General features: G+C 34.4%; 1 protein-coding gene and 1 long non-coding RNA gene across 2 annotated transcripts in view; one reads left to right on the top strand and one right to left on the bottom strand.

Moving 5' to 3' along the window:
* The window catches only part of Ubx (ultrabithorax), a 110,274-nt gene that overhangs the window by 45,818 nt on the left and 36,466 nt on the right, over nucleotides 1-27,990 (top strand). The window lies entirely within an intron of this gene.
* On the bottom strand, nucleotides 5,787-8,709 carry LOC106122462 (uncharacterized). Its single transcript, XR_001228109.1, has 3 exons — nucleotides 8,552-8,709; nucleotides 7,172-7,393; nucleotides 5,787-6,378 (listed from the first exon to the last, which is right to left on the bottom strand). It is a non-coding gene; the product is annotated as an uncharacterized LOC106122462 (long non-coding RNA).

The following is a 27,990-nucleotide window of genomic DNA, read 5'->3' as shown; positions in this document are numbered from 1 at the left end:
TAAAACTTTAATTAGAAGTTACCAATTGTTTTCTGCGTAACATATATTGTTACACTAGTTGTCGGCCGCGGCTTCGTCCGCACATAATTTAAAACAACAATTAGTAACCTATGTGTTCTTCCAGACTATGTTCTATTCGTATGCCAAATTACATGGGTATCCGTTCAGCCGTTCTGGAAATAACTCTAAACAAATAAACATCTATCCATCCATCTAAACATTCGCATTTATAATATTAGTAAGAAGTAAGGTATATTATTAATAAGCTTATGCCGGTAGACATAACAAATGTCCGAAGTTCGACTACAAAACGATGTTAAAAATGTCTCACTGAATATTTACTATAGTAAGGTTTAGGTGTCTTTTATAACATGTATAATGTATTGGAATTTAATGAATAGATAACGATTCAGCGTCCACGATGATTTCCCATCAAGGGTCACGGGTTAATTGGTAAGAAGGAAACTAACACGTAATATAAATTAACGTTCCACCTAAAACACAAGACAGCAATTTATTTAACATAAATTCGTAGTTTATAGACATTAGTAAGATCAATGAATAATTTTTTGACTGTCAGAGATTTTTTGTTTAACTAAAAAATTTGTAGACTGTATCAAAAAAATGTAATCCTTGGCATCCCCCGAATGCTTATTAATTCTCTTGAAGTATAGAGAGCTTGTTCAATTCTTTCAATTACGTTGAAATTTTTCCACAACAAAAATATCCTTTAAACAATAAATAAAGATCATTCAACAAGAACAAAATAAACAGCACAATAACATTTCTTGTTACTCCGCTGCGAAAATTGCCGGTCAATTGGACCTTCCGGACAGCAGATTCATTCGACATGCATCGAGATCTCGATCGTTTCGATCATTTTGGTTGTTTATTCGAAATTTATTCCATCGGGGACATACGAATGAGTAGTGGCCTAGTGAGTCGATAAATCCTGTCGATGTCTCGGCGTGTCGCGAGTCGGGTTAAAAGCTCGATAACCGAGACGGCACACACCTACCCGCGCCAACAATAACCTCCTCGCTTTGTTTTATTTCCGTCGGTCCGCTGCGACCGGACAGATATCCACCGAGTATTTTATGCATAAAAATATCGATATATAATTGCTTCATTACGTCCCTATGTTGGAGAGTAAAATATGTGGGAGTCAGACACAGGTGGCTCCTTTCTTAGCCTAACGAATTTTGTTTAATTAAGAATTTTATCTTATTAATTAAGACTTGATTTACGTACCGCTGAATGCCTAAGTATATACTTTACACATATTATCATTTACTTTTATCTTTTTGCGGGTGCCGAATAATAAAATTTAGAATCAATTTCAAAATTTAGCCGAACTTACAGAACAACTCAATAAATTGTATGTATGTAGTTTAATTAAAACCAATTTATTTATTAAAAAAACAATACTGTAGTAATTAGAAACGTTATATGAATGATAAGGCGTACATATTTAGCAAGTTACTTTAGAATGTATTTAGTTTTATCTCTGCGTTGATTAGAGTTGAAAAGAGCCGTGATAGGGATTTATTAACACCCTGTACTCGAGTCGAGGTACAGAACGGGGCAGTCGAGTTGTGCGTCTGTCGGGTCTCGCGGTGTCGCTATCGTTGTATCGCCGGTGCCACGCCGTTTGCTTTATGGTGCCAGCTTCGGTGTAATATTTCATGAGGATCGCACGCCATGATTCATTCCGAGGCGTTTTTAAGTTTCCGAACGCGCCTTTAATGAAGGTGGGAAGGTAGATAATAGAATTCAGAAATGGAACCATCTTGTTAATTTATTTAGTTGCAATTAAGAAACGAAATTATTGTCAATCTTATATTATTAAGTTCATATTAATATCATTTTTTGGTTTAAAAAATAAGCAGAATTTTACACTGACCGGCTTAAACGTGTGCTGTACCACATGTCACATTTAATTGGTTGAACTCGTGAGCGATGTATTACTTTTTTGTATTTTCTCTCTACAATCGCATTACTCTGCGTCTCCCGCGAGACACGTAAATCGTGAGCATAGAACGCCGTGGAAATAAGCACTGATGTGACGTATGAATACACGAACATGTTTTGTATTATTAAAATTCAAATTTCGTATAGAATCCCTAACAGCTTTGTGCGAATGTGTTTCAATTACGTAAACAAACCGATTCGAATAAATTTTAGCATTGGATCGTATATTTTTTTTAAATTGAAATACGATTGTTTGTTTCGTTGATATTGTACTATAAAAAAATTATTGACAAAAAAAAGTTCGTGTTATCTGTTTAAAATGGTAAAGAACCAGATAAAAATCTGTATATTGTTAACGTGAGAACTTTTACATAATTCATGACCATTTAAGCGTTCAAACAAGTGAAAATATGTTTAACACAATATCGCTGGTTACATTTTGTTATTATGCTTTTTATTTCAAATAACGTATTTGGTTGTTAGTGTTATGCACAAATATCAACTGACCTTGGTTTTGTTGCTTCTGATTTCGAATCAATTCAAAACGTTTTTACTCTAATAATTGAGTTTTTAAAATGGCAAGACTATTGATAATTTAATATTTTAGCAAGTCCAGAAATAAATACCTAAACGCTACCACATATATAGTTTTCTTTGCATCAGAAAAAGCGTAAAGCGTAAAGGCATCCATTTTATCTGTTCGCACATCTATTTTTTCTCCCCCGCTAAGTTTTCCTATCTGCAAGCTGTTAATAAAATAAAAATGCACCGCCGTAAGCCGTAGTAAATAGTCGCGCTCACAACTTGCGAGCTAAGCCAAAAAACTGCAACTGCCTCTTAATAAATTACACATGCATCTATTTATAGGCAACCTTATTAAGAACATTTTTATATCTTTCAGTGCATTCTTCGCCAACATTGTGTGTTATATTTTAAACACTGTTATTAACATTTCAATGTTTGAGGGTTGACAATTATTTAATAAAATTCGTTGTTTATTTACTAGCATCAAGAAAAATCTCTATCCATATATTGTACATATTTACTTACTTTACCCGCAATCCGTTTATCCACAAGGAAACAAGAGATTTCCTTTATTTATAAACACAGCATACCACTGTCAGCGTATTCGACCTTATCATCGCATGTGTGACCTCATCACCTATGACTGATTTGCACTTCGATAGCAACACCACATTACTTAGACCTCTATATTTAGCTCGCTTCATAATGGATATTCCACATAACTTGAGACTTGTTACCGCTCAAAGGTCAAATTACATTGGTTAAATCCTTATCGCGCTTAGTAGGATTTGTGACAGATCGCTTGCATCTGTCATAATTACTTACTGACTGACGTATATATGTCAGTAATTAAATATTATGGTATATAACCTTTACATAATAGTACATAGGATATTAATAATTTCAGCATTCTTTATTTCTTATCGTTGTATTAATACTAGAAAATTACTATCAGGTTTTCAATATAGTGAATTACCTTCCAAAACCTCTAAAATTCGATCACAAGTTGATAATATTAATTCTAATTTAAATTCAGCCGCATGAAGTTAGAAGTTATCTCCTCTGATCCGTCACGCTTCCCGACAATAAATCTCCGTGGATCTCCTCCCTTCTGTATAAATAACGTGGATCTTGTTAAAACTCGCGGCATAAAAAGTGCTCCCGCATTTTCCGCTATTTTTAAACCGAAACGTTCCCCTTAAGGAGGCTTCCGGTATCGTAAAATATGTAGATATGCATTCACCTGGCCCACCGGCAAATTTAGAGCATCAATTTATCCCAACAGAAACATTGTAAATACGGGCCACTTCTTCGAAAGCGGCTCGAATAGATTTGTGAGGTTCCGTGCCTCCGCATAATAGGTGTAAACGTTAACGCTGTGTACAAAGGTTCAATAAACGATCCGCTATCTTGTAATTTAGATTAGGGTTTATTCCATTACATTACTATGTAACACTTTTACATAATACTTTTATTTATGTATGTAGATAAACCACGCGATAAAGGGATTTATAATGATCTACTTTAAATACATAAACTATGTAACGTTATAATTTATTTAAATTGCTTACAGATAAATATAAAACATTCTTTTAATTCCTTAAATTTTGTCCTCGGTATTCTTGCATATAGGTATTTGCTTAATCAGACTTGCTTAGTAAATAGTAATAACGATATTAAAACATGATATAAACAAATAATATGAATGCCACATTATTTCACATTTTTGAAAGTACAGGAATGCAAATATGTATTTAACATTCCATTCATATCACTAATTCAGTATCAAATAAATCCCCAACACATTGTAATTCATAAATATGATTCGGGAATCGTCAAACTAATAAATATAATTGTCAACAATACAGTAACGACTATAATGAAATGTTGCAACGGCCCGCATACTGACACATTCAATGCGTCCTGGCATCCAACATTCAATTTAAAATAGACGTTACAATTATCTCATTACTCATTAATTACTCAACGTGAACATGAAGTATATCTAGGAGCGCGTGTCTTTATTATCTTACTGCGTATTGATATACGACCAAAACATTCACAAGTACCAACATTTGCATAGACTGATATACTCTACCTTTACTTTAATAATTAAATTCTACTTCTACATACTATTAGCATTGCGTATTGGTAAACCAAATAGGCGTTAATTCAACATCCTTTGGTCAAATAGTATTCTTAGAAACACAATAATTTAAACTATAAAAATTAAAAATGATGATATTTATTCATTCTATATTTTTTTAATAAGAGAAATGAGCAGCGGGAATCATCGACAATTATGACAATTATTTAACTACAAATATATATTTCAAATTAAAATATGAGCGTTCTAATAATTTGTTAAAAAATCTTTACATTTACACAATATAAAAATTCAAGACTTTTTTAAATGCATTAATAATTCTGTTATTGTTCATAACTATCATCTTTACATTTACATTATTAGTCTACAACAAGGTGTGGAATCGCACAGATTTAGTGTTTATCTCTTGCTATAAATTACAAAGCTCAGCTCTGAATTCTAACTGCGCCAACCTAATACAAATTATGAGCTTTTTCTAAATTAAACCGCGATACAAACGGAAAATACTAAGCTTAATAATATATTATTTTCCCATCTATGTTACATTTGACGGCTATTAAGCTATTATTCTAGCTTTTAAATTTCTTTACCTATAATATCCAACTATGTATTGATTTTCTTAATATTAAAATACTGAAATGTAAAACAATATGTTAAATGTAGGAATTGTTTGGAAAGAATTTATTAAAATGTAAAGTGACTCAGAGTCATCAATCAATCTTCATGTCGATTCTATTCCGGCGCGCATTACTCGCTAGTCTAATATATCCATACATTTAACTCATCGCTTCATCTAAAATCTACATTATCTCATTCACGCTGTACGTAACTCTGTTACGCAGGTGTTAAAAGCATATTACGCCTAACAAACAGGCGTTAAGCTTCGGGATTCGGCGGACTATGGCCCGGTTAAAATGGCCGAAGATTACCCGCTCAGCGGACTTGTAGCTAAAATTAATGTTATATCTCAAACTTTGCGACTTTATTATGCTGTAATTATATCTTTTAAGATTGTTATAACATGACGTACCTACTTTCTTTTATCTTCCTACTATTTTATTGTAAAAAAGACATTCAAATAAATTAAATATAATCGATATTTTCAAGAGTTAAAAGCATTAAATTGTCGATTAAATGATACGAAAAAAGATAAATTATAATAAAATCCAGTCCGTTTGTTTTGAAATGAATTTAATATAAATGCAGTAGACAATACTTTATCAAACAAACGACATCTATAATTACTGTGTGGTACGACACATAAATAACTGCGCTTTACGCCTTCAGCAAGTCTATGTGCGCTCTCGTTATAGGCGTGCCAAGTTTTTCTCAGAAGCTAATCAATAATGTGTAGACATATTGAAAAGCGTACAAGCGTTAACGGCTCGCACACACGCTACCTTTAATTTCGTTATCACGAGCGCAAGTGTGCACTTATTCAAAGAGCATTTACTTTGTATTTATATCACTCACGCAATCGCTTTGCCCAGCTTCTATATAGCTTATTAACTCCTTATTTTCTCGACTGGCGAGCTGCGAAACTTCGAGACGTTTATACGACTTCATCGAACGCCGACCGACCGCCGAGCGTCGAGATTACCTTGTTTATCCTTTGATAATGTTTGCGAAAGTTTGTCAATTTCGGTGACGTACCGCTCGGTCCGTTTAGCGTTTTCGTTAATTCTGCGTACGCCCGGCCCACACGAATTTGCATTTTGCACGCGTGATAAGTGGTCCGGATTACATGGGATTCCGACCAACAGCCTCTGTTTGTTCTGAAATAAAGGGCTGTTAAACTTTTTTCATGGTAATTTGGGTCACCTTCAGAAGTAATGATCATTGTAAATTTGTTTAAGTAGGCTTAGCCTACCGGTCGTTTGTTTAAATTAGAAAGAACACGCGCCTATTTTTTTTTCTAAGCTTAATGCGCCTTGAAAATTATGAATGGCATGGTGTAAGTAAGACGGAATGAGTTGTTCAGTTATAAAACTGGCCGGAAGTCGAGAATATTTTTCCATAGTGAGATTAATGCAAGCCGCCACCAGCCGCTACGAACACAGCCAGGCTGACTTCCAAAATTTCCACACTAAATCTCTCCTTTCGTTTCGCTTCTTTTGCCGGAGGAAGACTTGGCAGCGTATTTTATCTCTGTAATGCTAGCTATGTGCTGCCAGTAAATAGTTAACAACAGTAAATACGACTAAATTTATATTCTATTATTTTAAAATATTTTTGTTAATGAGCTTATTCAGAATATTAATTAATGTCATAATTATCAACCTCTAACTATATCTTTGACCTACATGAGTTGTGCTTCAGATTTGATAAATGAAAAAAACAAAACATGATTAATATTAAGTGTACCTATATTATGTTTATTTTTTAATTCTATGCTAACTAGGAAATAAATAAAACCTTTTACAACTGACCTTAAATTACTTAAGCGGATCTATCACAAAAATGCGGATTCAAATTGTTTAAAGTTGTAGTTTTCGATGCCGAAAAAAATTCACGCAACAACACTGAATCGTAAACAGGCAATAAACAAAACAGGAAAAACCTCAATACCTTGTAAAATCCCCGTAGCAAAAAATCGCATTGGGCGATACAGTTTTTCTATGCAGATGCGACGATACATCAGTGTCCTATTTAGGATTCAAAATGGTACAGCGCAAGTTCAACTTTAACAATATCGCACTACCAACTTGCTAGTTTTATCTGCGCTTTGACTTCAGACGTATCTGAGAAATATTCATCGGTCGACTTGAGCCAACAGAGAAATTGTTTTGCCTGGAAAATTATTTCAAATTTATGAAACATCATTAATTTATAATATTATAAATTTTGTAAACAAAATACATAAGGAATTTTCAATAGGAATTTGAAAAAAATAATTTATTAATAGACAACACACATCTACACTTCAACTTTTTTTAAAACCACTTCAGAACCATGATAGTGGATGAATAAATCTATAAAATAAAAATACGAGCCCCTCGATGGGGACGTATAGTGAGCTGATGATGATGATGATGATGATATCTATTTCATAATTATGCTATGAGATTGTGTATTGTATTAAACTTATTACAATCAAAATAAATAAATAAATTTCAACTAAAATTAAATTCTTTATAAGAAAAATCATTAACTTTATAATAATTCATTTAAAAAAAAATATTTATTAATTTTAATACTTAAATATAATTAATAAATATAATCTCTCATGTGCTACAGCTACGCATGCGCGCATTCGCCGTCGGCCATTATTGCTTGTTTAGCCGACGGTAGCTTTATACTAAAATAAAAAGGAATAATTACTCATTTTCATTAAGTTTAAAAGATTACAGTAGTCATTACAAATATATGCATAACATGTCTTATTATTATTTATACTGAAAAAGAACATTAAAATAAGTACTGGAGCATCAGAAGTAAACATTTCATGTTTTCTATAGGAATCCTATAGTAAAAAAATTCTTTAAGACTTATTTGCTTTATTTTTTATATTTATTAATGTAAAATGTTAAAGTTTAGGTAAATATTAAAAGTTGTTTAGTTACTTAAACCAGACTTTTAGTATACCTACTATTGTAAAAATATATGACGAAAAGATGATCAAATTGATTTTGTTTGTACTAGGAAAAGATAAATAACTAAGAAATGTTAATATCTATTATGAATCATGTAAATAGTAAAAAGAACAAAATAAATTTATTATTATACATTTTTTACGTATAGGTTAGGTAAATATTATAGTTTCCTTTTGATCTCTTTGCTAATCCTTAATTAATGTAATCTAATCTTACTTAATTACAAAATAAAGTAATAAAAATATTAATTTAATTAAAATATAAACTAAAATCAAATAAAAACACAAACAAAGCAATGTATCAACGGAACTTAGCTTGACGTGGCTTGGGGTCGGCGTCAACATGAAATTCTCACCTTTGCTTTTAAATTTTTAATGCAAACCGCATTTTTAATTAAACAGAATTTAAGCACGAGTTAAAGACACATATTATACACAAAACAATACGCAAAAACATTGAAAATCTTCAATAAATACACAAAACCAATACGAAAACATGCAGTCGCTTAATTCACATTCGTTTAGACAGGGGGCAGCAGTGTCGTGGCATTCAACATGGCGATGGATTGTTTCATTCTGATTGGACGTTGGCCGCAATGTCGTGAAGTTAGCTACGTTGTGCGAGTGAGATGGATTTATGTGATGTTTTGGCGCCGACGAAAGACGGAAGATGTGTTATTGGGATAGTACATTTGTATGCCGACAGCATTGCGGACCGGTTTCGTCAGAGGCGTTTACGGAGTTTGTATGTGCGCATCGCATTCGGCTATGTGCCGGCGGCAGGTAGACGGCGCGCCAACTAAAATGACTGATCGCGGCCGCATCTCGACGCATTTTAAAATAAACTTTTTTTATTAAATTCGCTTGTTTTTATTGTTGCAGGTAAATTTATCCATAGAGTTTGGAAGATCAGAAGGTTATTATCGTAAGATATGATAATTTAATAAATTTTATTGATATATTTCTCATCGAATAATATGCGTATTTATGATTGTACATAACTAATGTTTACCTAGAAGAAGAAAATAGATAATACTAGTATTGAAATCGTTTCTATTAGCTATCAATGATAATTTTAATGAATAGTATACTTTAAGTCAATCAAAACCTCTGTAAATAAATAGTCTGTGATGGCCAAAAACAGCTATAGCTGTGTTTACTACGAGATATCTATAACAAGGGTCCAAGCTGAACTCGCAATGTTTTAGAAATCAAATCGCTAAAGGATTCTTAATTTTCGATGATTTTCGTAATACCTATTTAGGTAAAATGTAATGTTAATTTTGATAAGAATGTTTTATTGCGAAAAATTTATTAGTATGAAAAAAACCATTACCGTATTTATCACAGTTGAACGACGGTCACCTAGTGGTTAAAAAAATATGGAAAGCCACACCTAGTCCCCTCGAAATAAAAACAACTAAAAATCTAACCGTACCCATGTGTAACGTCCATTACGCTCAAGGATGAGGATTTTCATTAGATAAAATTGTTTCCTATAACAAGCAATAAATATGCTAATTCAACACTATAGCGTCCGTATGTCGCCCTGCGTCTCTTCTGAAAGAGTGAAAAAGATATCAGAAAATTGCACTGCGCATTGCTATTTTCAGTCATACAACCTTCGAAAGTTACCACGCAAAAGTTTACTTACGTTCTTTCAACGTACGGTCGTATATTTGATGTGCGGATGCGGTGACTAACGTCCTTCTGGGACGAGGCTTTTAGTTTTATCGACCTACGGCAACTACTAACCCAATAAATTTTGGTGTTTCGCTCAGTGAATCCGTTCAGTGAACGAATGCATCGTCCCAGATACGAATGTTCGGGATCTGACTGAAACGATTTATCTTTGGATTATGAGTTGCCAGCAAAATAAATTCTGTCCTGATCAAACTTAGTTTTACTGCTTAATTGAACTTATAAGAGCTTTTAGTGTTTTAGTTCTGCGAATGTTTATATGCAAATAAATGGAAGATAAATGACTTCATCCGCTAAATGAAAACAATCAGAGCCAATATTTAATTGATGGGCAAACCTTAATTAACTTGTAGTTCGGCGGAGTGGTTTCGGAGCTTCACAGATAAAATAAGCCATCTGCATTTCGGTATTCAAATTATTTTCCAAACGTGTTCTCTGTTCTAACCGGGCGGGAACACACAAGATCGTGGCGTCACGCTCACTCCGGCGCAGGCGAGTCATGCGAGAGCGGTCGAACCCTTCTCCTTTAGATCCTTAGCGACGGAAGGGTAATATAACATTCAAACTCATATGAACCCGAATAAAACGTAAAAAAACACATCACAAAAGTTTGCCTAAACTAACCTCGTTAAGATGTCTGGATAAAAGAATACCGTTTTTCAGTATCGTCACGATTGCCCAGTGGTACGGATAGTGTGATCCGCGTTGCTCTACTGATATGAGTAATGGACAATTTTTTGGCCGACTTGTTTGTCACATTTTAACGGTATTGTACAAGTGACGGGAGAAAGTCAGCATTGTGCCCTGCGGGATAATATCTTGAGGGTTCTTTGTCGTTATATTCGGGAGAAAGTAGCGTTTGTTATATAAAAAACCCATTGTTAAAGAACCGGACGATAAACGGCTTAGTTTTTTAGTTTCTCAATAACCTTCTAGCAGACTGTTAGTGTTTTGTGCAACGGTGCTCTACGAAATAGCTGAGGTACATTTATTCAGGTAATTTTTATAATATTCGTGTAACTTGAAAATGTTAACGTAAAATAAAAACCATGGTACGGGGCGGTGTACGCGCGTCGTTTAGAAACCTAAAATGATGTATATGATGAGTTTGCACCGGAAAAAATTAAGCGGGAACAACGCGCTTGAAAATTTAATCTCACGGCCATGTACACTTTTTTCCGTGGGACATATTTACATCTCCGTTGAAATTAGATACACGATGTCGTCGAGTTAATTTAATATACCGAATTTATAGGCGTTTCGTTTGAGACTTTAATAAGACTCGTTTGTGTTACTCGAACAATAAAACAATATGTTCATGATATGCAAAAGTATCTATATCGAACTTTTTGTGTCCGAAATTTTTTTTTTTTTTGCTATTATCAAAATAATTTTAAAATCAACAAAGATCCCTACATTATCTTAAGTAATTTGACCGCATATATTTAGGCATCTTAATGATCGTTATATGTTTGAGAACAAATAAACACATTAAAAATTCTTAGTTTAAAGTACCAGGACCGTAGCAGAGTAACCAATTGACTAGCCAGTGGTCTCGGGGAGGAGGCGAAGTGTCTTACGGACATACATACAAAGGAGTCGCTTAATTAAAGTAGCGAAGCGGCCCGAGCGAAACGTAAGCATTTAATTTATATCCCTGCAGTAAACTGCGCGGGATCTTTGTTTGCGGCCTACGTTTTAAAACCAGGCTTGTATTTAAAAATAGTAAAGCTGCTGTTAATTTAATTTTCTTAATCATAATCATTAGCATGATAGTCCATTGTTAGACAAACACCTAGATCGGCAAATTTATGACTTAGGAATTTAGAATTTTTTACTTACAAATTTTGATGTATGTCAAAATTTGCAAACAAAATATGCTACACATATCTATTATTGTTTTTCATATTGTAAAGTTCATATTGATAATAATCTTATCGTATATCTTTAAATGAGTTATTCTTGTATATATACATATATATAATTGGAATCTCGGAATCGGCTCCAAAGATTTTCATAAAACTTAGTATATTGGGGGTTTCGGGTGCGATAAATCGATCAAGCTAGGAATCATTTTTAGAAAATGTTATTTTATTCGTGTTTTATCGATAATCAACTTAAACATAAACTTAACTTTTTCTATCGGTAAGATCGAAAAATATTATTCATATTTCATCGTTTTATTAGTAATTCGTACCTAAATATAATTTCCAAAAAACACAATTTAAAAAAAAATACCGATACTCGGTCATCGAGATATTTTAGCTTATGCAATATACGTTAAAGGTTATGATGTACTTTTAATGCATTATATTCTTAGTGGTAAAATGTAGTAAACTTTCAAGTCCATTTATAGATTAATATTCATTGTATTCCAAAGTTTTTCTTATATATTATCATACAAACATCAATGTTGTACATACCATATTAACATTGCACATCTTGATATGCTTTAATAGAACATGCTATGCATCTACTCTTCCAATTCACATTAACATTTTATTCTTAAAACGTTACATATAATATACCCATTTCAATAAAACCCAACAATGAAAAGAATTTATGCAATATTAGCAGTTTTTTTCGTAACCTTTTACTACTTTAAGGATGTTGTACAAATTAATTTATTGGTACTAGAGTCTTTTGGAAAATGGCTCTATCCATTAAGGATTTAAAAATACTAATTAATATTGTGATGGATCTTGCCAATAATGCCTATTATTTCTCACATTCCAACTTCTTTATAGCAGACACATGTTCATACTTTTTCCTAAACAGTAACGTCACTTCTTTTTAGCCGACTTCAAAAAGGAGGATGTTATCAATTCGTCTGTATGTTTTTTTTTCATATATATAATCTTACAATCTTTCGTCGCGACCAGTGTTCGAAATAGGTTTTAATCTACAACAAATAAGATACAATATCATATCAAAGAATGTATAACATTTTAAAATTGAACAATAACTTACACGTATCTATTCGAGTACATTTCAAAGTCAAAATATCCCTTTATTATTATCCCCCAAGGCATTTGCTATGACCACTACAAGTTTAGCATCTTGATTTCCCCAAAGTCGAATTTCGAAGCAAATTTGTCTGGGTTCAGTTTAATAGTTATCTTATTTATCGCCCGTATCTTACAAACTTACATATAGTAACTATTATATTATATATTAATTTATATAGTGATAAATAGTACTTTATCTGTTATACTATATACATACTATATCTTGATTCATGTTCATGCTTTTTGTTTATAAACGAATATTTAAGTGCTCAATAAATTTTAGTAAAACGTTAAATCTATATTTACTAATATTTAGACTCGAGAAGTAATAAACTAAATAAAATTCTATTATGGGACTCTTTAAATTTGTTAATCATCGTAAAATCTTAAATTTGTCAGTTTTTAAATTCGAAATCTAATTAATTTTTTTTTAATAAATACTAAAATGCTGAAAGTATCCAAGGCCCATGAAGTATAGCTAAAATGAGCAATAATAATTTAATTTTATATTAAATAAATTTGTTTTTAAATATTTTAATGCAATATGGTGAATAACTCGAGAAGATACCACGGCTCACGCGAGTGGCTGCCTCTAAATTCCTCTGGATCTCTCCACCTATCCCGTCCCTTAATTAAGTCCATACTGGGCAAAGACAACAATGGCCGGCTCCCGATGCGCACCAAGATATTCAAATATGTCTAAACCCGCTGCTATATTGCCAATGGTTAGGACTCTAGTGAATTTTGTAATTACAATGCGCGATCTATTTTATTAATTCTTTTATATTAATTAACAATTTTATGTATTAGCGATCTGATTCAATGCGAAATTAATTAACAATTTAGTGAATTTCAAATATGAATACTCTCGATTCAAACTTTTAAAAATCGGCTCTCTGCGTTTTTAAAAGTTTAAATGTTAAAGTCATTTAAAACAATTTAAAAGTCATTTCAAACATATACTTATCAAAAACTATGTTATATGATACAAAAGTTACGAAATTTTAAAATATTTATTTAATTTTTTATTGTTGAATTAAAAAATTGCGCAAATAAAGTCGGTTGTTCCATCGTCTGCCTACACTGCATTCCATCCTTCCCAGGCTTCGCATTTGGGACATCGATCCCTACGCTAGCGTTCGTCTGGCGTTCGTACGCGGCCATAATATTTTAACTGTGTTCCATTTTTAAAAATGTTGCTCGAATCTTTACAGTTACTTTAAAGCGTGATACAACTTTATAATACTTGCCTTTAGTTTTGATTCAATTTGAATATAAAAAAGTTAAAATTAATATTAAATGTTTATACAAATTGAAATTCTCACGAGTAATAGTTTAAAGTTCCCACATTTCCCAAATTAAAGTTAGTTGATATTCGAAAGGCTCGTGATCTGCGAGGCAAGGGAATGACCCCGGAGATCTTAAATCAGCCACGAAACGAGTCGGTTTTCAGAGCTCACGTTAAAAGGAATAAATAGAATGCCTCGGTTCAGGTGACAATCTGATCGGCGAAAGAAATAGTCTGGTTTTACATATGGCGGAGGTAAAAGTACGTTACTCTCAGGGCTCGCCGCATAAATTGGCCCGTTCGTGATGCAGTGCCTCGTTGAATATGTATAGTTGTGCTCCCTTCCGTGCGCTTCTCATTTTACTAATAGATTTCTCTTTGATTAAATTTGTATACGTTTTATTCATTCCAAGGCAACTATTGTTGGTTGGTCACTTAAATCACTGGTTACTGCCTTCGGGGCGTTTGAACGAACATTTGAATTCGCGGTGTGGCCAATGTTTGTTTTCCATTCTGAATCTGTTTAGTAAAATGTTCAATTTTTTTTGTTAAATCTTACGAATACGTTCAAACCCATTCACCTAAACTTTAACCGTTTATCTGTAGTCGGTTTTTAATATTATACTTTTAAAGTAAATATACATTAATTAAGCTTGTTTTAGGTACTTTACTACCTTCGTAGTGGTTTAAAATCGTATGTATACAATGTTTCCTGGCAACTTGCGCAAAATGTTTTATACATTAGAACGTGCTTTGTATTGCTTCTATTTTGCAAACATAGCTACATTATATGTATAAAACTAGATAAGATTGCGAATAAAATCAAGATACGGAGCTAAGAGACTTTTAAATACAAGATGTTACGAAGATTGATATGATGATTATATTTTTTTTTTTATTGCGTAACGCACATTAAGACAAACGATTGCAAGATAAGAAAATAATTAAGATACGCAACTGTAGCAATAAAATTCACGTGTTATAACCCTTTGGTATTTACCGTCCGCCGAATGGACGTACGTCGAAAATCAGATATTTATAATGGCTTTATTAAGACGGGCAAACGGATGAGCTCACGCCCGGTTATTATTATAATTTAGACGATTGCCTAAAGCTCCAGCCGTCGAATGAAGTCATCGTACATCTCGAATATCGAGTTCGTATTACGCTTTTTATATATCAGTCCAATTAAGGCATGCGCTTTGTTGTGTTAGAGTATTTTTCACTTGGACTTTTTTATTGTGAAAGTGGGAAGAAATTACATTACACATGCATAAAGGTGCACCTTTGTAAGATGTTTGATAAGGTACGGTCAACAAATCATAGGAGCATTAGATATGCAAGAATGCGGGTGGAGATTTCGTGACGGCGGGCAATGGTGGCGGTGGGCCGTTCATGTTTATAACGTGTTTGTAGTTTTTGCTCGCGCCACACGAGAACGCTCCGTACGGCATAATGAACCAAACATTTTAATGTTAATAGGTCGAAAGATTTAAACTATCTTTAGATCTACAGGAAAAATTCTCTACTTTAATATGCGGGGGATATAGATAAATTTCTCTGTGAATAATTAATTACTTAATTAACGTTGAGTAAGATTGTTACGTATTACCCGACTTCCACAAAGAGCCACTAATCTCGTGAACAGTAATGTATGACGCTAATTCATTTGAGACATTAAAAGTTTCCAAGTCATAACCGCGGCTCTTACTTTCTTACGTAGCTTCATTTAATTCAGTGCACGTATATCGTTCTGAGTTGAAATTTGTAGGCGGTGCTGAAAAAGTGTCAATTCATCATAGTAAAGCCTCGGGCTCGGTTTCTAGTCCCCCATATAAATCTTGCTTCCATACTACGGTGCGGGGGAACGACTGCTTTATGCGAACCTTAAGTCTGTATGGATTTGGGAAAATATTTCCTCTGCGTGTTGGCCTCCGACAAATGAAGGCGCGTTGGGCACATTAGAATGTGTGAAAGGGCCTATCGCCGGTTTTATTGTTATAGGTACAGAGCAATTCGTTTAAAAGCGAGCGCCTGTAACGTTAGCACATGCGAAGTACCTATTCGCTAATATTTATTACGCCTCTTTAGAATTCGGGTTGAAGAAAATTTAAGCACCCACTACTTAATGCTTATGAGAAATGTGATTGCAAAGTGTATTACTTTATAGCTCCTCTATCGTCTTGTTAACTACCTTTAAATATTAAAGATTTTTTTTCAGCGACGAAGTTATAAATAAATTGTATTATCTTGTCGTCGATTAAACAGGTAGCTGTGTACCGATCTCAAGACATATTTATCGACTAGTAATATTATAACGTACATTTCCATTTAAAATGTATTCGCGCAGTTTGTATGGTATATTTCATAAAGGAAAGTCGAAAGACTAATATCTCAATTTCAGTATTACGATTTCTTAACCATACCATAGTAATTGAAATGGGCGTAGGTATTCATTTATATTCGTACCTAACCACATAAAGCTTGTGCGTGAGGGCAGCGCGCGGCTCGCCTCATTAGCTGCTCCCCGCTTCCCCGCGCTCTCGACCCCCGCTGCCCAATGTCTCGGTCCTCGCTCCGCCCTCACCTGCGCCCGCGCACCCGTTTATATCGACACGACGGCATTTCCATTGCCGCCTAAACAAATATACATTTTAGGAAACCACGATTCCACTACACCAGGTGTATTTTATTGTGTGTAAATGTGAACCATCTATTGAGCTTAATATATATCTATCTGGAACTACTTAGTTGCATTGATGTAGGTAGGTATATAGGCATGTAGTTTAAAAATTGAAATCTCGTTATATCGAATTAAGATTTTAGACCAAAAGATTTAGATTTTAATTCAATGACTGCATAAACAAAAATATTAAAATTGCAAACTAGTAAACGAAAATAATGATTACAAAACGCTTCCATCTCTTTAAGTCATGTTATCTCGATGCGAGTTCAATAAACCATGGAACTCGCTGCGAGGAAACCGCGGAATTTATGCGACACAATAACGTATACAGGTGTCGCAACGCCGTCACCCCTTCAATAAGCCCGCAATAGCAGCTAAATGGGAAAAGGGGCTCCTTAAACTCGAATATTCAAAACGTTAGTCGGCGGCGATGGTCGCGATAGCATTGCACTTCCCCAATTACTATTTATCCTATCTCGAAAAGGGCATCAGTAATGACGTACCGCGCCGATGCCTTTTTCTAGCACAATTGAAATCCAATTACCAGAAGCCGGTCACCAAGATACCGGTTCGTTCGGGACGAGCAAGTTGTTGTTCGTCGGTCGCTCGCAGCGCACGGTGTATGAATTATTCTCGGTGTTCGGTTCTTGCGACAGCGCCATGGTTCATACATGAAGCTCGAGCTAGTTTTTTCGAGTCTTCACTCGATCTCGACTCTCGAGTAAGAGCGATTTCGTTAAAATGTCAAATATGCCGGCGGTGCTCGTTCGTGTTTTTTTTTTGAGGTGAGTTCCCCGCTGTTATTATGCGGAGGTTTATCAAGTTATCATTTCCCGCTGCTCATAATTAACGTTATCGACGATTTAACTGGGTCGCACAAAATTGATGTCCGGGAAAGCGCGACCCGCTCGCAGCGCCCGCGGTCCTCGCTCGAAGATAACCAGAATTTGCTTGGTTGAATTTTTCGAAGCTCTTTTTTATCAATCGCTGGATGGTTGGTAATTGGCGGAGCAGGTTGTGAGGCGGGCGGGCATAATTGACGGTGCTATCATTCTGAACTACTTCGTTCGGACATTCGGGGAAACTCTTAATTGGTCAACCTTTTGTGACGTTCGATATTGCCGCTTCGATAATAACGCCGCTGATTATGTTACCGATCCTTGTTTTTAATTAACAGCTCTAGAGGCTTCTAGAACCAACTTATTTGTTTTAGAGTATCAAATATATTTCTATCCAAGAGTTCCATCATAGATATAGGTACATATTATAAATTAATGAATATACACTCGGAAGGAATTTCCTTTTGTATACACCGAAAGCTTTGATTTAGTTTTTCGCGAAGGAGAATAACAATGAATTTGCGCCAATAAAGTACGAGCCATTCGAGCATCTAAGTCGGCAAAGCAGAAGCTGGAGAATATTTCTTATTGTTTCATAATTAAAGCAGTTTAAAGGTGACCCTATATCCAGGACTGGGTAAAAACGCGCGCGGCGCATTCGCGGAATACTAACGAAAGGAGCTTCACTGAATTTCCGAACCGAAAAAGCTCCGAGCGATACTTATCAAGTGTTTGAAATGACACAACCGGATTCCGGGCCTGGACATGTCTTTTTTTCATATAGGATATAAAACTGACGAATTTCTCAATAAAAGGCAGATGAGCGACGTGTCGTCACGTATCGAGGGCTCACTGGGTATTTGGAGCGGTGCAGCAAAAACTATTCGGGAGCCATTATTATTGCATTTTTGTCGTCTGACGGGACTGCGAGTGGTCGGCCAATGCGCCGGAGGGGGAGGCCTGTCCCCCTCCTGTCCCCCCGACCTCACTCCGCGCCATCCGTCTTCGATATGCACATAAAGCCGGCCGTACCCGTAACGGCAGCCTCACATTCCCGCTGCTCTTAAATTTATTTATCTCTTTATTAATTCTCGACTTGAATTTTAATGTTTGGCGTGGATTTTGCTTTTATTACATTCGATATATGATCTGTCATTCATAATGGTGGTTCGTATTTTGTGCTTGATACAACTGATTCATTTAACACATACTCTTCTAAATTTTTAATAATTACTTCTGATTTTAAAGTCTCTCAAATTCTTGAATTAAAGTCGTTAAATCCGGTTAGAAGAGATTAACTTTACGACTTAACCTTGCATTATCGAGGTTCAGAACTTTCGCATCTTTGTAGGTTCAAAATTTGCATAGTTAGGTAAAAATGCCTCAATACAAAGTAAACATCTTAGATCTACTCAGAGTTTATTTATAACGATCATCAATATTTATGTGACATTCGATAGATTTTTTGTTGTCTACAGGTGCAGAGTAGATAAACAGTAGAATAAATATTCTTCAAGTTGTTTTTATAAAGTCCTTTTATAGCTTTCTTTTTTATTACCGCTTTACATTAAAGACTATTAATACATTTGTAAATATTTACCACTTAATAATATTAAAAATATTGCAGTTATATTTTTAGTTCATTAAAATGTCATCTCGTTAGGGCATCGACAAAACTCAATTAAAATCACCTGTTCAAAGACTTTACAATGGTATCGACAGGCTTGTGTCTCATAAAGTATGGCCGACGACGCTCCCTTGGAATGATCCGTATAAAATGCCTTCAGACTTCGAACTGTACGCGACATCGAATTGCCACTTTAATTAACGAGTACACTTGAATACACAGCCATGTCGTCGACTACAACTATTTTTTGTAAATATATCACGACAGTATGCTGGTGATGTTTAAATTTACTTTTGACTCGATTTTTTTTAATCTGTTAAACTATTTTATTCTTAGAGGAAACTGCATTCTCCAAAATGTTATATTATTGTAGCTACGTAGATCTATGTCTACTCTGTTAGTCAGTGTAATTTGCAATACATTGCCTTTGCGTTAATTGATCCCACCGTGGTGTTGGTAACGATAATTGACAATAAATTGTTCCGCACATTAATCTCTATATCAAATTACGTTACGTGATAGCGCCGCATTGGGACTGATGGACAACTATCCTATTGACGCTTAAATCCGTGTCTCCAAATACGTAACTAGTAACTATATCTAGTTTCACTCATGACGTTTTGTCCCCAGGCGCAACAACAGTACCTATTTTTCAACAGAGTGCTCGCAAACATATCCATACATGCTTAAGAACGTGAGGCACGCACTAATTAACGTTCAACGTGAAACTTCGTCGCTCGAAAGAACCAGTCGAACGTGACCTGTGGCGGTCTATACATCTTTCCTTTTTCGCCTCGTTCATCATGTTCGGGGCGGAAAGGGCGGTTCTTAATAAACTGGGTGCCGAGTAATTGCGTGTCTAACGCTCCCTACACGTAACATGGCCTTTTATTAGGTGGAAATTCTGTGTACGGGACTACATCCAAGCTCCGGGTTAGAAGTTATGAAGGCTACAGGAGAGCATGGCCACACAAATATTGTTTAGTGAACTTATTTTATTTGTAGAATAAAAAATCTATGCTGTAGGTAAACTATGTGAGGCGAACTCGATTTTAAATGTAAATTCCAAACCAGCCCAGTTAGCGACAGTCACGACTCTAGCAATGCAGGAAGCATCGTAGATGTCCCGCTTTGCCCACTCGTATCCTCGCATTGCCAATCTATCTCAACCAAGTATTGTGTTTGATATTTACGATTGCGGAGTACTTATTGAGTCGCCAACGCATTAACAAAAAAGATCGTGTCTGGAACCGGTCGAGGACATTTGAAATCTCGCATTTCATATTTGACTTTTTATTCGATCCGATGCAGTTTATTTCTTAATTCGAATCGATGATTCACGGACCGTGTATCCGAGTCAATGAGGCTTGATATACTTGATGCATTATTGTGATGTTACTAGACAATAATAAATGTCTACACAACTCGTTGACTATTGTTTATGGTCGCGTTTGCACTACGAATACATTATGACTGTCCTGTAATGTGTGTAAAGCTGCTTTATTTATTCACCTTACTTTTAACTTTTATGTACAGTACAAATTATTGCTGTTATCGATAAAGTGTATTACAAATGAAATAATTTATTGTTACAATAAATTAACTTTCTGAGATTAAAAACATATATTGAAAACATTTATCTTAAAAAAGTAAATTACGAATAAAAAATATATTACGAGGAAACCTTAAATCTATTGTAGAGGTTTTAAATAAGTGTAAATTAATTAACATTATGTGACTATGGTTTTCCAGCTTCGTTGAAAAAAAACATAGGCGTCTCTTTAATTCTTTTTGAAAAAAAAATGACATAGATAAGAATATGTTTTTGTACAGGTAAGGCAGTGAAAACTCACGGTAACATGATACATCACAAAACAGTTCGTTCGACATGACCCAGCGGGATTTCAAAATGGTCGTAAGTTTGGCGGCAAAAGAATGATGGCCTGCGTTGCGACAAACTTGCGGACTTTCTTGTTCGTTTTTTAGTCGAATTATTTATTATTATTCATTCTAATCACGCAATTTTCATTTATCGTACAACGACTTGCGATATAAATGAGGTTGAACGAACTGTGTTAGGATTAAAAATTAAAAGGGAGTTTATTATACGATGAATTTCCTAGGAAAGCGAACTAGAAATTCTCTAGCAGATGCCGTTGCTAGTTGCTAGTTACAAACATAGTGCTGTCCCAGGCATTGTTCGCTAACAAGCCAGTCCGACCGCACCCTGCACGATACCAAACCAGTATGTGTAGGTACAAAACTAGAAAGTATTCAAGATAAAACGAGAACTAGATAAAGTTAAGCGATGACATGCACGGTTTTTTATTATTATATTAAACTATTTAGCTTGGGAAATTGATTGTTAAATTCTGAAAGACCGAGGTTGTATAGATGGAAGTTTAGAAAAATCAAATTTATTTTCCAGAACTATGGCCAGCAAATTGTATAATACTTTAAAATGTGCAACATTCATTTCACTCATTAAATATCCTAACCACATTTACGTATACAAATCTGTGCATAAAACAATGAGCATAATTCTTTAAACACGAGTTTTATGACAAATCATAATTAGGGTTGAAATAAACAAAACAAACTTGCCAAGTTCTCTTTTGAGTGTAGAGGACGTCATGCTGAGCCATTTAAAAATAATACTAATACTTTTTACACTAGAAACAGTTCGATCGTAACAATGGGTGAACAATATCGAATTTTAGAAAGCTGACCGTACGTTGCGCAACTTTCTCCCTTTATCTTTGGCACAAAGGTTTGGAAAGTTATCACGTATGAATGCTCTTTTTTGTAGCAGCACTATTCTAATGCATCCGTTCGGATACCGTTATATTTATAACATAAGTTGCATTGTTTAAAACGTTTTGTAAAACTAAAACCGATACTTGAACAACAATTGAATATATTAAAAAAATCCATATCACCATTTAAAAATTGACTTATAATTGCACTTTTAATATCAATTACATTAATTCAAACGTAGCATTGTCCGTCCTCAATAGATAGGGATCTAGACAGTAGGCATATTGTTAGGTATTAAATTGGTCCGCAACGACAGTTACGAGGATATTGGCGGCGCGCAGGGTGCAACATGCTAGCGCTATCTGTTACCCCCTCCGTAGCTAATTCACTGTGACAAATTAACAACAACTAAATTCAAGGCCTAAGGCTAAGGACGTGACGCATTCAAATATACTGCCCTCTATTGTAATAGTAGATGCATAGGGTAATATCTTTAGACTGTACTGTAAACAGTTATAACTAATAATATAATTCAGACCACGTACACAGGCATAATTTTGTATCAGAAGTTAGTTTCAGTTTTTTTTTATTCCATAAGGTGGCAAACGAGCGAGCAGCCACCTGAAATCGCTGAAACAGCGAAGTGACCGTTGCCCATAGACATACGCAATTGCTCTATATGGCTCCGACTCATTCTGTGGACACATATGATGATGATTTTAAAATTCTTTGTAATACTTGTATGTATATTGTACGTGTATATTATATACTAAAAGTACTTAAAAACATACATAACTTGATGATAGGTTAGTAGATTTAACCGCTATTAAGCATCGTGCTTAATACCCTTTAAGGCGTATACATCGTGACGATATTCTCATGATTGTGACGTTATATGCACTGAGGTTGAACCTTAGGGAAGCAAGCACTTTATTAGTGGATTATGTCTCTATTAAACTTTATATATGAGCTTTCACTACTTTTATGTATTTGATTTCTAGAACATGTTCGGAACTTTGTATATATGTATTTAAATTAGAATCATTCCACCTACACTTCACACAACATTAGCTGCGTGCAAACGCCTAATAAATAACATAATTATAGCTGTTATATTTTTTAATATAATTTATTAAGCGGCTATTAAAATATCGTTAAATTAATGTATTAATTGATAAATAAATATAAAAACGCTAACTTTATTATTATACGAAATTATATATTTATTACGTATAATACAAAAGATACTGTTATGTAGAGCACACTAGAATTATTTTCAACTAAGTTGTAAATACAATGTATTTATACTTATAAAATACGTGTGTATAATTATGTAGGGTTTTGTGTGTATACAATGTACACGGTGTAATACGGACAGTGTAATATAGTGTAAGATACCCTTAAAATACTTAATCTTTGTTGACCTCGCAGCGTAGCGGGTTGCAAAATATGATTCAATGGAGCTTGTAGACAAGGTTGATTTGAAATACGATCTTCAAACGGGCCGTCTGTCTGCCGAGTCGATGTTACCTCAGCTCTGCGCTCATGACTTCCAACTGATATATTACGAGCTTGTAAGGAGATGTGTTGGATGGACTATAGTTGTATGTCATTATTTTAGGATACGATGACGTCACTAAGCTACGCTTTAACTTTGGCTGTGTGTGAATATCAATTAAATAATAAAAAATTATATTGAAACGTTCGTTGCGTGTAGACGAAGAAAATGGTCAATTTCATGTAAATATTTCGCAAATAAAGTAACGATCGTAGAATGTGTTGATCGGGACGATAATAGGGTAATAAATAGTTGCAAGAAAATATGCAGAAAACGGAAGTGGTCAATCATGCGCCAAACCAAGCGAATAAAAGTTGCCATGTACGGCAATCGGTGGTGTTAACTGGAAATGGTGGAAAAGGAATCCATTAGAAAAAACGCCCCTCACTCACCGAGAAATAACTTTGCAATTACTTTGAAAAAACTGCAATGGATAAGACGCGTAAAAACTTTCCCGCGTCTATTCGAGTTTTCCCAGGTAGGTAAGTAAAGACTGTTTGTCATCGCGGAAATGAAAAATAACAAAGAAAAGTAATCATGGATTCAGAATGGAAATTAGTTTTAAAGTCGCTACCGGGGAAAGTTTCTCAAATCCTGTATTAAGTGCAGCTCTGCGGTAAATTAATGCATTCTTACTATTTAACTGGCTCTTTAAGTTTAATTAAAAAAAGAAACGTTTAAAAATTTACTTATACATTGTTATAAGCAGTTATTGCTGAGTCATATTAATAAGTAATAATAAAGAACTTCAAGAGTTTGAATAACTCAACATTGGTTCCTTCCGTGGGCTCTTTTACGTTCTGTGAAAAAGAGTCAATTAACATGAACCCGATTTCTGGATAAACATAGATTTCTTTATTGTAAATTCAAAATGAACGTCAATTTAAATTAATAGGTTCATATATGTACGTAAGAGCTCAAAGATATTTCGCATCTGAACAAAGTAGTCGGACGCTTGGCAGCGACCGCCGCCGTATCGTCCCGATCTCCGCATGTCCAATACGTTGACAGTCCGCTTGCTTCGAGTAACTGATCCCCGCTGCCATTGTTAGAGCCATATCTGTGAGTTCAACGACTCCGTTGTGCTTCTATTTCTTATTTACAATCCTTTGCCTTTTAAATGCATTCTAAAATTGCTGTACTTTTTAACTAGTGTAAGTTTGTAACTAATTCACATTTTTCCATCGTATAAAATTTATTCAACTACAGTTTTATCAATTCAATCCATAGCTAAAATTTTTGTTTCAATCAAATTTTCATGTTCTCTCGCCCCGTCCATATAAAATAGTAAAATCGATTGATTTATGTTTTATTTGGGCGCGAACACAAACTGTAAATATATCATTCAACAAACCAATCCACCGGTTAGACATCTGACTGATATAAACAGTCGCAAAACTAAAAAAATTGCTGTATATCCACAACAAATTCCGCTTGTTTGCCCGCTTTCCGCGGGGCCGCTTTATTCGCATAAATCGAGCGAAAAAGCCAAACTGCAGCAATGGTTCACGGCCCTCAACTAAAAATTGCGATGTTCCAACGAATATTGCATGAGTGCTCGTTGTTTAATATCCTTTTTTTATTTTACAACTTCATTTTACATACGTACTGTTAACAGGAAATTGCAGTTATTCGCTCCAGTTTTGATTGTGTTATTGTAGAATTGATCTTAAGAAATCAGTGTACGAACTGCGATTTGTTTTTAAATACATATGCTTTTTTACTTACTATTGTTCTATTTTTGTAGATTTTACTACAACGAAAGTTTAAAAGGAGATATAATATGTATGTCCAAAACGTTTAAACAGATTCCGATGAAATATGGCAAAGATGAAGAAGCTAGCTCTATAATAATTGGCTTAACTAATTAAGGAAATTTATTGAAAAAATAACACGAAATCCTGTTCTTAGGATCGTGTAAGAAAAAAGAGACAATGATTTGTTATCATTGTCTCTTTTTTCTTACACGATTACGATTTTACTTACAAGAGAAAGATCGTATCGCAAACGTTTACTTTTATGGTTTGAAATATGCTAAGCAGTAGATAGAGTGCATCTCCTAACTTGGAAACGGGTACACACGCAACATAATTCGCTGTTGTGTGTAGACATCCAACGGGATTCTCTTATGATGATTTAGTGTAGTGCTCGACATCGCTGGATGGATTTACCGCCGTATGAACGGATTATGTGGGCGAGAGCAAACACGGGGCAGCGGACGCCATATTGTAATTTACAGTCTACTTTTGATTCGCGGCTTTATTGCGCAGGGAGGAATTTAAAGAAGCAATATGATCAAAATAATATATTGCTCTCTTACCATTATACGATGACCAAAATAATTTTTAGTTTTCCATTTATTTAAATGTATATTACTAGTGCTTTGGATATATATTACAAATAAATATGAAAAGTAAACCCCAAACTCTATAAATTGATCAGAAGACATGTGAACTAAATGTCATGTTTACTCCTTTATGATATTTTTCTTACTATATACAATTTATTTGGCTATTTATTTTGGACTACATAACGACTACGGTGATAAATAAAGCACTCCAACAATCTCAGATATGTTTGTTAATAAACCTTGAAGCGCACTCAATATTTCCCTCCCGACAGTTTTTCATAGCGTCCGAGATAAATAAGATAAGGTATAAATCATACACGCCCATTTCCCCGTTAGATACAAAACAACAGTCTTGGCGGGGGAGGCCGGGAAATTATGACAAATCATGCATTAAACATAGGGAATAAATGTTTTCTTATCACGTACCTATTCCTGTTTTGATATTAGTTTTCCTTTATCTTTATTGACACAGGTTTAGGAAGGGAACATTTATGGCATGTAGAGTGGCGAGACTTTACTGTTTTTTGATAAAATGTCGGCAAATAAATATTATATCTTTGATGTTTTTATTAACATTGATTATTGGTTATTTGTTTTTCACAAGTTTTTTCTTCTGTAAGCTGTTTTTTTTAATTAAAGCAATTTTTTATCTTTCAATTATACATCTACATATATTGCTAGTTGTTACTGCTACGTTGAATTTTTACGATATTCCTTTACGCTCAAAGAGCTCTAGGTAATTTTAATTTCCATTATTTGCATAGAAATAAGTCTCGAATGAAACTGTACCGTCTTAACGTAGCATTCAGACTGCAAATCTAGGATGTTTATTTGAAAGGCAGACAAAATCTCAGCGAAATCAGAGCTTCAAAGACTAAACTCACTGGGCTTTATATACGTACACAGTGAAGATTTACCTGTATCTAGTTGTAGTCTTGTCGTGCATTTTTAAGCATTTTAGATTACATTCCTATTTCATCTGCTGCTGCATTAATAAATTCGTAATATTGGTCATATAATTGAAATTTAATAGTATAAAATGGTGTGAGTAATATGAAGGGGAAGTTATTAATTTTGTTCTTAAAATAAATGAATTATAAAGTTTCGTAATTGAAGAATGTAAAGTTGAAAATTTTAATGTCTTTATACCTTTAAATATATTGCTTGTGACTGTACTATCTATTGTAGCGCGTAAACAGTAGGGGCGGGCTTTGTTCTCTGCATTTAGTTAGTGTATTCAAGTCCTAACCCGTGCGGAGATTTAAGTCGGTCGTAAGACGGCGCGGCTCTGCGGTTTCTTTGCTAAAGTCGAGCTTAACTTATACACTGCTACGCCCAACTTGGTTACCGAAGTCCCCGAATACGGCGGCGTTCAGGTGACTCCGATGTATCTTACGCTTTAGAATTTTCAGTAGATTTCGCGAAGCGGTGGCTTCCAAGTTTTAAGAAACAAAATGCGAAGCTCGTAAGTCGGTTTCAACTTTGTTTTGTTCACTTTTCATGGAAATTGTTATGAATACGATAATATATCTGAGACATACTTTGGAAATACTTTTGCGTTAAACATCCATTTTTTTTCTAGCCAGCTATTACACTGGTTTGTTACTTTGTTGAACTTCCTAAACCTTAGTTGTTTTACATGATTTCAAACTACCTAATATGTAACTTACATTGTCTATTTTCAAGTCAATGGCAATTCTGAAACATAGAATTTATTCAGTCTAAAGCTCGTGTAAACTCTGAATCCCTCAAAGGCCTTTTTGCAGCAATATCGTATCAAAAGCTATCAATATAATAAGCCACATCGTAGCGTTGGGAGTTGCAACTTTGCGGTATCATTTCAACTGCTATTTTATTATATTGTTTCGTGTCGTACGGTCAGCAAAAGCATATTTAAAATAAAGCTTTAAAAGTTGCGGTTATTTTCATCGCATTTTTAAGTTAATTAATTGAATTTATATATTTAAATAAAACTTAACAA

This window comes from Papilio xuthus, unplaced genomic scaffold, assembly GCF_000836235.2.
Source record: "Papilio xuthus unplaced genomic scaffold, Pxut_1.1 DF826923.1, whole genome shotgun sequence".
Taxonomy (NCBI): Eukaryota; Metazoa; Arthropoda; class Insecta; order Lepidoptera; family Papilionidae; genus Papilio; species Papilio xuthus.
This window is presented reverse-complemented; position numbering and strand designations above follow the sequence as displayed.